The sequence below is a fragment of the Ictidomys tridecemlineatus genome, chromosome 6, assembly GCF_052094955.1.
Source record: "Ictidomys tridecemlineatus isolate mIctTri1 chromosome 6, mIctTri1.hap1, whole genome shotgun sequence".
Taxonomy (NCBI): Eukaryota; Metazoa; Chordata; class Mammalia; order Rodentia; family Sciuridae; genus Ictidomys; species Ictidomys tridecemlineatus.
In genome coordinates this window covers 81,259,155-81,273,404 of record NC_135482.1, presented here as the reverse complement: position 1 = coordinate 81,273,404, position 14,250 = coordinate 81,259,155, and the positions used below count along the sequence as shown (strand labels likewise).

The 14,250-nt window shown below is 38.9% G+C and overlaps 1 pseudogene; it reads left to right on the top strand.

Annotated features, from left to right (window-relative positions):
- The first annotated feature begins 2,146 nt into the window (after positions 1-2,146).
- LOC101974717 (small ribosomal subunit protein eS4, X isoform-like) lies at positions 2,147-2,944 on the top strand (annotated as a pseudogene).
- The last annotated feature ends 11,306 nt before the right edge of the window (positions 2,945-14,250 follow it).

Sequence of the window (14,250 nt, the reverse complement as noted above, 5' to 3'; positions counted from 1 at the left end):
CAACCTGTGAGTTTGCAAAGGTTTAATTGCCAGGTATCAAGTAAGTTATTTCCTTTGCTCACTGAAAATAATATTTAATCTTTCAAACTCCTGAATGATCTTCAAATTACACAGTGGGGCAGAGTTGAACTATGTGAGCATTGTTTGTGTTTTACTGTGCCAATTCCTTCTTTAACATGAAATAGCATAAAATGCTATTGACCTTTTTTCAAATTTCTATTCAATATCAATTCATATCAGTGGTGGTAGATTGAGTGCAGAGGGTGATAGACAGGGTTGATAAGGTCCTAGGGGTTCAAGATCATCATATCTGCTTTAGTCAATTCAGACAGTTTTTAAAATATCCTACCTGCACTTCCTGTATATTTTAAGGCTGATTTTATTTAGACATCATTTCTTTCAAAGGAACCTATATAAGAAGAGGTGCTAATAAGCCTTGAAAGAGAATCAGTTACATTAACTCATATTTATGCTTACACTGGAGAAGTCTAAGAGCTGTGTTACAATGAGCAAGTTGGTTCTGTGAATGGAATCGCTTATAAAGTGAACAACTGAGTTATGTGACTCCTGTATTTAGTAAATGACAAAACAGCTAAAAATACAAAGCATTAAAATGGAGCAAGAAGGATTAAAGTACAGGTCACATCCTGAAAGAAAAAGAGCTTGTGGGGGTGGAAGGGGGTGGTGGCATGGAGGGGGATGGGGGAAGTGGCCCGCAGATGCTGCCATGATGCAGATGAGCTTGTGCTCAATACTTACAGTACATCCTGTGCTGAGGTTGTCTCTGCTGTTACAAGTTTAAAATAAGAAGACATCATGGGAAAGTAATTCTGTAGGGTTTAGAGTGAGGGTTTCCGTTCTTCTGGGTGGGGTGAAGGTTAGAAGTATAAAGAAATCAGCTTTAATTAGCATTTACATAGCTTTTCTAGACGCCTGATGGTATCTACTTAATTCATTGAATAATGTATTAGAATTAGTTTGGCTTACTCATTGTTTGGTAATATTTATTGTTATTTATTTATAATCCTTCTACTTCCAAAAAGTATTTGAATAGCTTATTATAAAAGCATAGACATAATTAATTCCTCAAACCATTAAAAGAAAGAATAAAAGGTAAAAATTAAGTAGAGGTAGTAGAAGGGGAAGTAAATTATATCAGAAACAAAAGGCTAAGGGAAATTATTATAGTTCTGAACTTTGTAATGGTCAAGATAGGAAACTTTGATAACGTAAATTTTTTTTTCTTGCTCTCCAAATAACAGTAAGAACAATTAGGTCATTTTTAAAATGAATATAAGCAATTTAGCAACTGTATTTGAGGAAATCGTAAGAAATGATTAAAGAAAATCACGTCTTACCTCTCTAGCAGAACCATTAATTGTTACTTTTAGACATACTAACTTCTAGTCTTAGTGCCAGGCAAATATATCTTAACATCTGGACAATCACACTATATTTTGTCTTCAGCTTTTTCCCCATAATAACTAAATATTCTTCAGGTTTCACCAATGACTGCATAGATTGTCTTAAGACTGCAAAACAGTCATTCATTTTTTATAATGTTCTTAACCATTTCTGTTTTGCCAACCTTGTTTTTAATATTTTACTATTATAAAGGATGCTGAAATAAATACTTCCATTTTTGTGACCATTTTTCTCTTCTGAAGAATTACTACTTCATTTAGTCAATAATCATTTATTGAGAAATCCTGTGTATGTACCAGTAGTTACTTGCAATGCACTGAGGACACAGAGATAAATATTTCTAAGGTACAGAGGAAGGTTCCATATCTCTGTCTGGGCAAGGAGACACCAGGAAAGGCTCAGAGTGAGTGTGATGTTCGGACAGCCCTGAAGAATTAAAACAATAAGTGCTTACCAAATATTTTTCCAGATAGGTTTTATCAAATCTTAATGCTGATACAGTAAAATGTTTTCCTCCTTTTCTACATTTTCTAAATGATGCTTAAAATTCATCTCAAATTTGCTTTAACTTACTTAGTTTTTTTTTTTTGAGAATAATACAGTATCTACATAGCTTCTGTTCATGGCCTTCATGCTTTTACTAATGTAGCAGGCTGTGGCAGGAGAAATATAAATTTGAAAATCTCATTTAAAAGTTGGCTTGGGCTCGGTCTGTGCCTAGAGCAGCCATGGCTCGTGGTCCCAAGAAACATCTGAAGCAGCATGTAGCAGCTCCAAAGCATTGGATGCTTGATAAATTGACTGGTGTGCTTGCTCCTTGTCCATGCACTGGTCCCCACAAGGAAGAGAATGTCTTCCTCTCATCATTTTTCCAAGGAACAGACGTAAGTATGCCCTGACAGGAGATGAACTAAAAAAGATTTGCATGCAGCACTTCATTAAGATTGATGGCAAAGTCACAACTGAAATAACCTACCCCACCGGTTTTACGGATGTCACCAGCATTGATGAGACTGGAGAGAATTTCCATCTCATCTATGACACCAGGGATTGTGTTCATCATATTATACCTGAGGAGGCCAAACACAAGTTGTTCAAGGTGAGAAAGATCTTTGTGGGCACAAAAGGAAGCTCTCATCTGGTGACTCAAGATGCTCAAACAATTTGCTACCCCGATCCCCTAATCAAGGTGAATGACACCATTCAGATTGATTTGGAGACTGGTAACATTACTGATTTCATCAAGTTTTATACTGGTAACCTGTGTTTGGTGACCAGAGGTGCTAACTTGGGAAGAATTGGTATGATTACCAACTTCGAGAGAGACATTCTGGCTCTTTTGATGTGGTTCATGTGAAAGATACCAATGGCAACAGCTTTGCCACCCAGCTCTCCAACATTTTTGTCATTAGCAAAGACCAAAAAAACATGGATTTCTCTTCTCCAAAGAAAAGGAATCCACCTCACTATTGCTGAAGAGAAAGACAAGAGACTGGTGGCCAAACAGAGCAATGGGTGAAATAAATGGTCTCTAGGTGACATGACTGGAAGGTAGAGATCTTTGTACTTCATTAAAGAAAATATAACAGATGAATTGCTCTTGGGAAAAAAATAGCTCTGTGGCTTATTAATCTTGGGCAAGTTATTTAGTCTTGTTAAGCTAGTTTATTCAGCAGCAAAGCTAGAATAACAACATTTGCTATACAAAGCTTATATTGTTATTGAAAAGATGAAATGAGAGAATAAATAAAGCATCTGGAATATAATGGATATTTTTGCAGTAACTATTATTGCTAATTAGAATGTTGATGTTCTCCTAATAGATTTCATGATTTCTTTCCAAATATTAACCCTGTTTGATGGAAATAATTCTTCAATATGTTATTGCTTTTCTATGTTCAACTTAAGTATAAGGATTTTATATTTTAAAAACTTACTATTTTTGCATGTATATCCTTTATGTTTTAAAGTTGGGTGAATTATTTTTCCTCTACTCATCTGCTAAATATCAGTGTTTCTGATAGTCTTTCTATTGTAAGATTATTCTTTAAACCATCTGGAATCTCTTTGAGTATATAGAAATCTAATATCTAACCTCACAAATATCAGTTGAAATTTTAAACATATTTTTCTGCAACAGAAGCATGAGAGTTCAATGTTGCTGATGTTTTCCTTTCTGTACCCAAGGCCACAGATTCCCCAGATAGAACACAATAGACTTGCAGTTTGTTGAATTCGGTTTTTAAGATGAAACCACACACCTGATGTGAGATCAATGAAATCATAAAGGATGAGGTAATATTTACAGAATTATTCATGTCGACAAACATTGGGTAAGGTCTATTCATTGTCATTTACTTGTCATAGAGCACTGTAGAAAAAGGTAAATATTTCTTAGAACTGCTTCTATTATAGTATGATTCTAAAACCTAAAACAAAAATCCTGGAGAGTTACAGTGACTCTTACATAGTTTGATATTTTAAGTTCTAAATTTCTGATCTTATTTTGAAATGACATCTTATTATTGATATTCATAAAAAGCTGAAAGATAAAGGCAGAGGAACCCAATGAAAGATTCATAGCATTTTGTTTAGTAGGAGAAAACCTTACTCTAGTCTTATCTATTTACCTGTCCTCATTTCCCATAGCTTTAAACTTTACAGAAGAAGTTCTCAGACTGCAAGACCCTTTTCTGTCCATGTGCCTTTGCACATGTTAGGTGTTCTGCACATCATTGACTTTCAATTTTTAGATCTGATTAACTTCTTATCCTTTGGGACCCATCATAAATATAGAAACTTGTCTAAAGCCTGCAGTCATTACTGCCTGACTCTGTTCCTTGATTACTTCTGGAGGTTTTACATACTTTCTCTGTGGCATGAAATCCTTTACAGTTTTCATTGATTTTGGAGCAAGGACCCTTTAAAAATATCAGACAGGGACCTGAGTCCCAGCTCTCCTTTTGATTTGCCAGAATGTAGCCTTGAGCAAGTCAAGTAACCTGGTCTCTTTTTTTTTTTTTGTCTTAGATTTTTCTCATCTGTAAAATCAGGATAACAATAGTATTTTAGTGACTGAAATTTATTTAAATTTGATTTAATTTATTATGAAAAATAAATAAAATGATGCATGTTAAACATTTAGTCCCGTTTTTGACATAAAATAAAGATAATGCATATGCATATTAGCTACTCTTTTTTTATATTACTCCCTTGGTTATCTCTTGCTACATTACAAAACACCCCAAAATATGGTGACTTAAAATATCAAACATCTCTTTTTTTAGGTTCTAGAGATTAGAAACCTGGGTGCAGCTTGGTTGGGTGCCTATGGTTTAGGATTTCTCATAAGATTAAAAGTCAGATATTGGATGGGCCTATAGTTATCTTAAGGCTTCACTGCGGGTGGACAAACTTCTAAACTCACTCATGTAACTCTTGGTCAGCACCATAGGCTCCTTGCCAGGTAGGCTACTTGCTAGGGTAGCTTGCAACCTGGCAGTCAGCTTCCTCAGAATAAGCCATGAGAAGGTGAGGAAAGATGCCCAATACAGTAGCCATTGTATTTTGGCCATTTAATCTGGGAAGTGACAGCTCATGATTTTGACTTCCTCTGTTTCTTAAAAGTGAGTCACTAGTTTCAGCCCATACTCCAGGCAAGGGAATTACACAGGCAGGAAGACCAGGAGATAGAGCTCGTTGGGGGCCATGATAGCGGCTGCCTAGCTGAAGGAGGCTATAGCTTACTCATTTTTTTCCATTTTTATGCTTTCAATGGCTGACAGAATATCTGGTTCAACAAATCCTAATACCTATGGCTAACCTTTTTTAGTTCCAGAATGTATGAAACATACTTGGTTATCTGCTGCCCACACAGTGTTGTTTTTGTTGTTAGACCTTAGGGAATGGCAATTACCAAGGCAAGACACACACACAAAAGGTGAAAGAGTGCTAGCAGCAGTCTGTCCCACCCTTGTAACAGGTGTCATGGACTACAAGAGAGCATGCCAGGAAGGTTGAAAACATGGGGGGAAATTATACACATCTAAAGCTTTCTCTGCCATAGTCAACTTTCTCTTTAAATTGCAGAAAGAAAAAAGCCCCTAGAATTAATTTTACATTCTTTTTAAAATTATTATATGTTACCATGTATAAAAAGAAGCAAAATGAAATTATAATTAAGCAGTTAAGAAAAATATTTTTTATAATATAGCATGTGGCTCTATACATCTGATTGTAACCATGGTGTTTGTTGATCAACCACCTACCAGCTGGTTAAATAAATTTCAGTCATGCCAGTTTCCTGGGATGATCCTCCCTCAGAATAATCCCTGAGTTCATGGCTCCTAAGACTGAATCTTGTTTTGCATGAAGTCATTGAGTATAGAAGTATGCTGATTGAGTTGGGGCTGAGTATCCAGATACCTATTTTCTTTAGTCTTCCCACACGATAATAATAATTTGAAAAATCCCTGTGCATGCCACTTGGAAAATATGTGTCTATTCCCCCTCCAGTCTCACACATATTAATTTTCTTCCATGCTCTTTTGGACATCTTTTTCCATGTTGATGACTAGATGCCATTCAAACTGTCCTTGATAGCTACTTAACTCTTGATGAGTTAGAAATGAGGAATTTTTTTCTTTTACCATCTTAGGCTTCGTAGTGGAACACAGTAGACCCCCCCCCCCCCAATAAATGGAAGAGCTGTTATAATATAAGAATGTTTTTCTCAAAGTGATCCTCTGATGTGATGGTTTGGCAGCAGCTAATGTGCCTGTGCTCTGTTATTTCTGCATTTATCTGGACAAAAAAAAAATCAGAGTAATAAGCCATAGTTGTATGAATACCCTGCAATTGAAGGCTAACCCGTGTGGGATGAAGACCTCGAAGACTTCACTGTCCAGGATTCTGTTTTTTTCTCTTCTATACAGAAACGCTCATCACTCTGCTAGTCTGCCCAACTTGTTCACAGAGCTTGCTGCCATCCATCTTGCCTGCCCTTCCAGAGCTCTCCTCCTTGTTCCTCCCATGGACTAACTTTAGCTGTGAGGCTGCCAAGACTCCTCCTTCTCAAGCACTTATTTCTACCCACTCACCCACCCATTCATTTGTTGGTTCACTCAGCCTTTCTTCTAAAGGAACAAAGATGGGTTGCCTGGGCTTCAGGAACTTGCTGTCAGGCTGTGGGGGAGGGGTAGTGTGAGGGGAGCCAATGCCCTGAGGGTTTGGAGGGGGAGGGTGGCTGCTGCCGAAAGTTGGTAGGAAAAGGCTGATGGAAACCATGTGGGGGAGGTTTTGAAGGTTGAGATCCATTGGGGAGGACGTTCCCAGGGTGAGGGGAGTATGAGGGAGAACGTGCCGCGTGGGAATAAGCTCTGGCACATAAGCCAGAGAGAGGTCCAGTTGTCCTGGAATGTAGGGTGTGGTGGAAACAGCCCTGGCTCTGGGTATGGTGACTGGGTTTGTGTCCCCAACCTTCCCCCAGCCTCCCCGTGAAGAACAAACAGTGCCAATCTGAGAGACAGACACGGAACACATTACTTAACCTTTCCAAATCCCAGTTTCCTCACCTGAAAAGTGAGGCTTTCCACCTCACAGAACTGTTGGGACGATTAAATGAGACAGAGAGTGCATTGTGGCAAGACAGAGTTTGAAATAGCTATCAATGCCCACTTTCTCCCACCCACCTTCTTACCCCTTCCTCGTCCTGACCCCCTTATCCCCTTGACAGGCAGCGGGGCGCCTGTTTCTTGTCTTAGGGCAACAATGTGACAGATCATAAGGGAGATAATAAAGGAGTGTCTTCCTGTTCCCAAACCCACAGCCTTGGGGAATGGAAAGGACTCTGAATTATCCAGAGTGTTGAGAATTTGATGAATGTTAGGATTCCAAGATTATCATGTGGGATTTTCTTGGGACAGATGGGAGAATGTAGGGTGGGGGGCAGGCTCTGGTACTAGAGAATAGGGCCCTGTGTGGCTTCACTGTCAGGTGAAGACTAAAGCCACGTCTGCAGAGGACGTGCTTGCTTAGAGCTCCAGAAGCACATAGCCCTGGGAGGGAAATGGCCCAGATAAGAGTCTTGGTAGAGAGGACCCTGGAGAGGCTTAGAGAGAATCCCACACTCTGCCTAGCAAGGAAGCCACAGAAGATCACAGTGCTCCAAAGAGTGGTGCCTGATGTGGCCAGGAGACGGCAGCTAGGGCTGTCTCAGGAGTGAGCTTGAAGATCCATGGAGATGCAGGGCTGTGGCATGCCCTCCGATCTTCCGTGCAACCCTCAAGTAAAAGGATTCTGGTAAAACTAAAATTAAGTTTCTGCAATCCTCTAAAATAAGAACTCAAAATAGGAATGAAGTTGTCATAGGAAAAAAAAAACATCTCAGGAAAACATTTTTCTTGCACATCAAGGTTGTGGGTGAGATATATACATACATATATGTGTGTGTGTGTGTGTGTGTGTGTGTGTGTGTGTGTGTGTGTATTTGATAATGTAGATCCGATAAAGAGCCACTATAATACTTTAAAAACTCTGCAGTGATGTGTAGTGTTAAGCACGAAAATGAAAACAAAACTGGGAAGCGTGGTGCAGCTGGGGGTATGCACTGTCCTGGAGTAGCATCCAGGGAGGACACTGAAACGGAGCTTGGCTGTTACGATTCTTTAATTCCCTGTTCTCAGCCTCAGAATGGCAAAACTGTAGCCCAGCTGTTCTGGTTGTAAAGGGCAGCTATGTAGGGCAGTATTCCCGGAAGGCTTCTGTGCTCCCAAATCAGCTCCATAAAAAAGCAAGTGTGCTAAATATCAGGCATGTCGATAACTGAAAACCACAGCAAATTCAGTGCCAAACATTTTTGTTATCATTGCTGCAGATGGTGGCCTGTTGGTGCCACAGTACTTCTCAGAGCAAGGAGGCCCTTCAACACTTGGAATAGCTGAGACCACTTACCTTTAAAATCAGAGGAAGCATCAAGCTCTGAGAAAATCTTTGGGGCAACTTAACTTTTAACACCATGTCACGCTGTGCCTGGCACAACTGTCTTCCTTTCCTTAGTGAGATTTGTTCACTGACTCAGTGAATCGATATTTATGGACCTCCCTCTCTGGGCTGGACACCATGGTAGGGACTGGGGAGACCACACTAAAAAGGCAAGGCCACTTTCTCTAAGGACTCATCATATGTTAGTAACCAGAAACTGGAAATAGTATCATTCTCATTGTGTAGATAAAATAATTGAGATTTAGAGAAGTCAAGAACTTGCCCAAGGTCGCACAGCAGACCACATCATTCTGGATGAAAGTAAATGCCCCTAACAACCACGCTCTAGTGTCCAGTGAGGAATGAAGAGCAGCAGGTTGGGAAGTATGAGACAGAGTGATGGGGACAATGATGAGGACTATGTGAGAACTCCAGAGGGGCCCTTACCTGTCATGGAAGGAGGGCAGGGTTCCTAGAGGAAGCCACATTTGACCAAAAAATTGTCAAACTGAGTGTCTGAGCTGGAGAATCTGCTTGAGCTCTGAGCTCAGTCACGGAAGTTAGGAATCTTTCCTTAGTCTAGTATCTCTGTGAAATCTATGTTCAGTGCCTATGCTTTTCTCATATTTTTCCACAGTGGAACAAGGACAGTTGCTTTATCGAGTCTGGATTCTTTAGTGCCCATTTTCCTACCCTGCAAATATAAAGAGGGAATATCTTATTTACTGTCTGCGGATGTGACCTCAGGGGCAAGGCAGTGGGTAGGGGCCAGCGTAGCCAGGGCCAGCAGTCATGCACTTTGGACTCTGTCCAGCCAGTCAGGGCTAGCACTTCTTGCCCTGGAACAAGACTCTGCAGGGAGCACCAGCCATTTGAGCACCAGCTGGCAGTCTGTGTGAGGCTCTGCTGACCCTGCCTAACCCATGGCCAGTATGTGACCTTACCAAGAGTCTATGGGGACTCAGAGAGAGTGTGCTGAAAAAAAGCCATAGGAGGCAATAAATGACCCTCACTGCTGATGTGCCTCTGGAAGGAAGGAGATGGGGAGCCTCTGTTCAGAGGCAAAAGTAGACACAGAACCAATGTTTTCTCCCTCTAGTCTTAACCCTTGGAAGTGCCCAGAAGTTCCCTACAGCATTCCCATCACTGCACACTCTTTTCTAATTAGATCTGCTTTCCCCTCCAGGCGTCAGACTCAAAGATAACTATGACCACTTATTTAATTACATTTTCAACGTCATTCAATTACAAATGTCCCAGCACATTCCAGAAATTACTATATGTATTTCTTTTTAAGTATATTTATAAGGCATTGTTTCAGTGAAGCATCTCCTATGTTGGAGTCAATAGATTCTGGAATATAAATTACTTGCTTTAATTGCAAACCGTGTTTCAGCTTCATGTGGATGGATACATGAAGTTGGGAAAGAGGGTGATATGGGAATCTCACCACTATTTGTGATGTTTGGAAAAATATTAAAAATTAAAGCCTCTACTTCATAATCCAATTTTAGTGACACCTCAGTCAAGTAGAGAATGGCATGCATTAGGGCAGTTGTGATTTTCCATTAGTCTGCTTCTTTTGAGTACGTATGACAGGTAATCCAGGGAAATGCACCAATTGGCAGTTTTTCTTCCTCTGTAGCTATTGATGAAAAGAGGAATAGTGCTAGCACTGTAGAAGCCAGCAGAGTTATTTAATGCTTGGGGAGAAATGGGGCCACCCTCTGGGTTTTTGTGGCTTGCTTATGATGTTTTAAAGAGGCCTGCTTGGAACAAGACAGGCAATATTTGTGTAATTGTAAACAGATCCTTAGATCCTTTATAGCTGAGATGAGCCGCATAAGGAAAAGGGGCTCTCTTTATTCTTTATAATGGAATCAGGACCTTGTGCACTCTCTCTATAATTGCCCGTTGCTGAGGCTATGTAGTATGCATCTGTGCGTCCCACTGAGCATAGGATCATAAACTGATAGACCATGAATTAGAGAAGTCTTCCCTTTTTAGAGGTGTGAGTTAAGTAGTGCAGCAATCTGTTATTAGAGTCTCTGCAGGTGAGCTAGGCAAAATGCTCTGAGAGAGGAGGAGGTGTGGTAGAGGGAACTCTGAAGTGGGTACATCAGGGAGGCAGGTTCCTGACCTTTTGTCATTTGCTGGTTGCTTGATCTTGGCCTACACCCTTTACTTTTCAGAAGCAGGTTTCCTGGTTTATAAAGCACTTAGAGCAAGATTTTAACTGAGGTGACTGGTAGTGTCAAGTCTGGCAGCTAGGGGCTTGGATTCAGCTCTGGATCCAGACTTTAAAGTGTGGGGATGGTACTTAATAGCTTTTTGGCCTCCAGCAAATCACTTCATCTGGTACCTCAGTTTCGGTAAAAGAGGCTATCTCACAGGGTTGTTGTGAGCATTATTATATGAGTTAATATTTAGATCCTGGCACCCAGTAAACTACAAAAGAGGTGTTTCCTATCAATGTTATTTCTGTGCTTTCTGGAACCTGGTTCTCCAAATAAATGACTTGATTATAATTTTAAAGAATGTTTTTGATTATTAAAAATAACGTGCAAACAAAAATAGGTGGATCACATTGATAACAGTGTTTTAATTTGTGCTACTTATTTAACTTTTTTTTCTATGTATGTAGACAAAATTTCTTTGGCCAGATCTTCTTGCAAATGCATTAATATTGATTAAGAATACTTCGGCTGAGGTTGTGGCTCAGTGGTAAAGAGTTTGCCTCACATGTGTGAGGCACTGGGTTCAATTCTCAGTATTGCAAATAAATAAATAAATAAATAAATAAACAATTTTTAAAATGTTTTTAGAAAAGAATTTTTGTGTTTCTCAGGGTGTGGTGGCACACACCTGTAATCCCAGCCATTCAGGAAGTTGAAGCAGGAGGATCTCAAATTTAAGAACGGCCTTAGCAATGCAGTGAGACCTTTCTCAAAAATAGTCAGGGAGAGGAGTCTGGAGATGTAGCTCAGTGGCAAAGTGTCTCTGGGTTCAATGCCCAGTATCAAAATAACAGCACATGCACATACACAACCAAAGAACCCCCCCAAAACTTGTGTTTGTCAAGATTCAGGCTTGCACATGTAGCCCCAGTGCAGGACATTACATTCTTTTTTGTTAAAAATTTGTTTCATTTGTTCTGATTAGTTATACATGACAATAGAATGCATTTTTTCTTTTTAAATTATGTTTTTATTTGAATTAATTTTTAAATTGACATAAAACCAAAGTGTACATATTTCTGTGATAACATAATATTTTTGAAACATGCACACTTTGAAATGCATTTTGACACATCATACATAAATGGAGCATAACTTCTCATTCTTCTGCTTGTACATGATGTAGAGGTCCACAGGTTGTGTAATCATACATGCATATAGGGTAATAAAGAACATTACATTCTTGTTGCACACATGCTAGAGCTTCATTTAACTAAGAAAGCCAGCCAGGCCCAGGAATTTCAATATATAACACTAGGATAGTTGAGCAATAGGAAGCAGACTACTGGCATGTCACGGTGTTTATATATGTAGTATGATAGTGAGTTTTTTTGATGCTCTTCATAGATTTTTGATACCTCTTATTTGAACTTTGCATTTGTCATAAAGAATATATTAGATATTATTAGTGATATGACATTAAAACAAATATATTCTGCTTTTTTTTAAAAAAATAAATATCTGGACTAGACTAATTGTAAAGAATCTTGAGCTTGTAAGGAAATTCTTAAAATAATAACAACAACAACAAATTATCCTTTGCAATTACTTATAATTTCCTCATTACAAATAAATACAAAATAAACTGTATCTGAGGCTTATATCAGAATGCAACTATCACTCTCAATACTTTTCTTTCTGTGGTTATTGATATGCCTTATTTTTTATTGATTAACTTAATGATAAATAAGTGTTTGGGATAGATAGTTTTTAAATACATTTACATTGGCAAAGAAGAACTTTTATGTATTTTGTAATAGGGTGAATCTTGGTTTACTCAGGACTGTCCCTGTTTTAGAATTAAGGTCCTTCAGTTTTAAACTCCTCAGTTGTTCTGATAGAACTAAGTTGGCAGATCACCCTGTCTATATATCAGTACCCTAGGTAAGGTTTAGTTTGAAAAGAGGATTCTGCTGCTAAAACTGTTTGAAAAGCCTGGTGATAGATAAGCTTCTTTGTGATGCACAAGTGGTTTATTATCCAAACTTGGATACCCTTGAGAGAGAGGCACATGCTCTGGATGAGAAGCACACCCTATCTCTAAGGTCCTTCCCAATTCTGAAACTCTAGTAGGCTCTTTGATCACAAGGTTAAAAAAAAAAAAAAGAAAGAAAAAAAATTTAAGTAGAAATTATTCTAGATATCTCATATCACTTTACTTTAAAGGATTACTGAGCCAAAAATAAATTTATGTTCTGTATGTAATCATAGATATGGAAGACATACCAGATGAACCAGAAAAAGATACTTGCTAATACCTGATTATGCCCTGGAATTGGTTGTTTAAAAAGATAAATCCCTGACGTCAAATGACTTGCTTGTGATTCACTTCATTTCTCATTCAAGCTAAATGAAAAGGAAAAATGTTAATTGATGGTTGTAGTAAGTCAGGCTCCAGTTGAGTAAGGCTTTATTTTGTCTAAACCAATCTCTAGGGTGAATAAATGTAACTATTCAATGAAAGAATAGAATTCATGTGGTCTGTTACCTCCGGATAATCTCAAAGAATAATACTTTAAAAGCTCAGCTTCCTGTCTCCAGGGAGATTGGTGGTCGGAGGATGCTTAGGGGCATGTACCCTTGGCCCTCACCCCCGACACCAGCTGCTTACAAGTCTTAAAGCACAATCATGTCCTCCAACAATGTGCTTTAGAGGAGCCTATCCACATTTAGTTGACTCTTAATTAACCCTGTTAAACTATTTTATTTTATTTTTTGATACCATGGATGGAGCCCCAGGATGTTTTACCACTGAGCTACACCCTCAGCCCTTTTTATTTTTTATTTTGAGATAGGGTTTTGCTGAGTTGCTTAGGGCCTCACTAAGAGACTGAGTCCAGCCTTGAACTTGCAATCCTCCTGCCTCAGCCTCCTGAGTCACTGGAATTACAGGCATGCACCATCATCCCAGGCTAAACTGCTTTATTTTAGTGAATATTTCTAACTTTCTTATCTCTGAATCAGCATGCCTGCCCTGTATTTTTTTGTTTGTTTGTTTGTTGTTGTTGTTCCTCTGTTTGTTTTCCTGGAAGGATGCTCAAAGACCAACCCACCTTTGCTAAGATAGAAATAATGACAGTGGTTTTGGTGGTGTTACATCCAAGCAGATGAGATCCTCTTCATGATCCAAACAAGGTGGGGTCTCTCCTGCTCTTTTACCCCAGATGTAGAATATGTACTATACAATAAGTTTTTTTTTTTTTTTGTGTGTGTGTGTGTGTGTTATATAAATGATGAACACAAGCCCTGCATTGTTCCAAACCTTCTCTTCGATCTTCCACTGCTGCTTGGGTTTGCAATGGTCCGTGTCATCCCTCCAGTTCACCTAACTGGACAATCTAGTTTGTCCCTGGTTCTTTTTCCCCATCCTTCCCACACTCTGCTTAGAACTGTTTTAGGTAATTCTATAGAGCTCATTTTTGTGAGATTTCTGAAGAATGTAGTCTTCTGATCAGTGGATTTGAGAAATGCATGTAGTGGTTTTAAATCTATGGATTTAAATGATTGTGAGCATCCTTTTTTTTTTTTTTTTTTTTTTAAATGGCTAGCAATTCACCTCTTATTAGGACCGTGAAGCAAAAAGGGCAGGAATATATTTTAAAGAGCT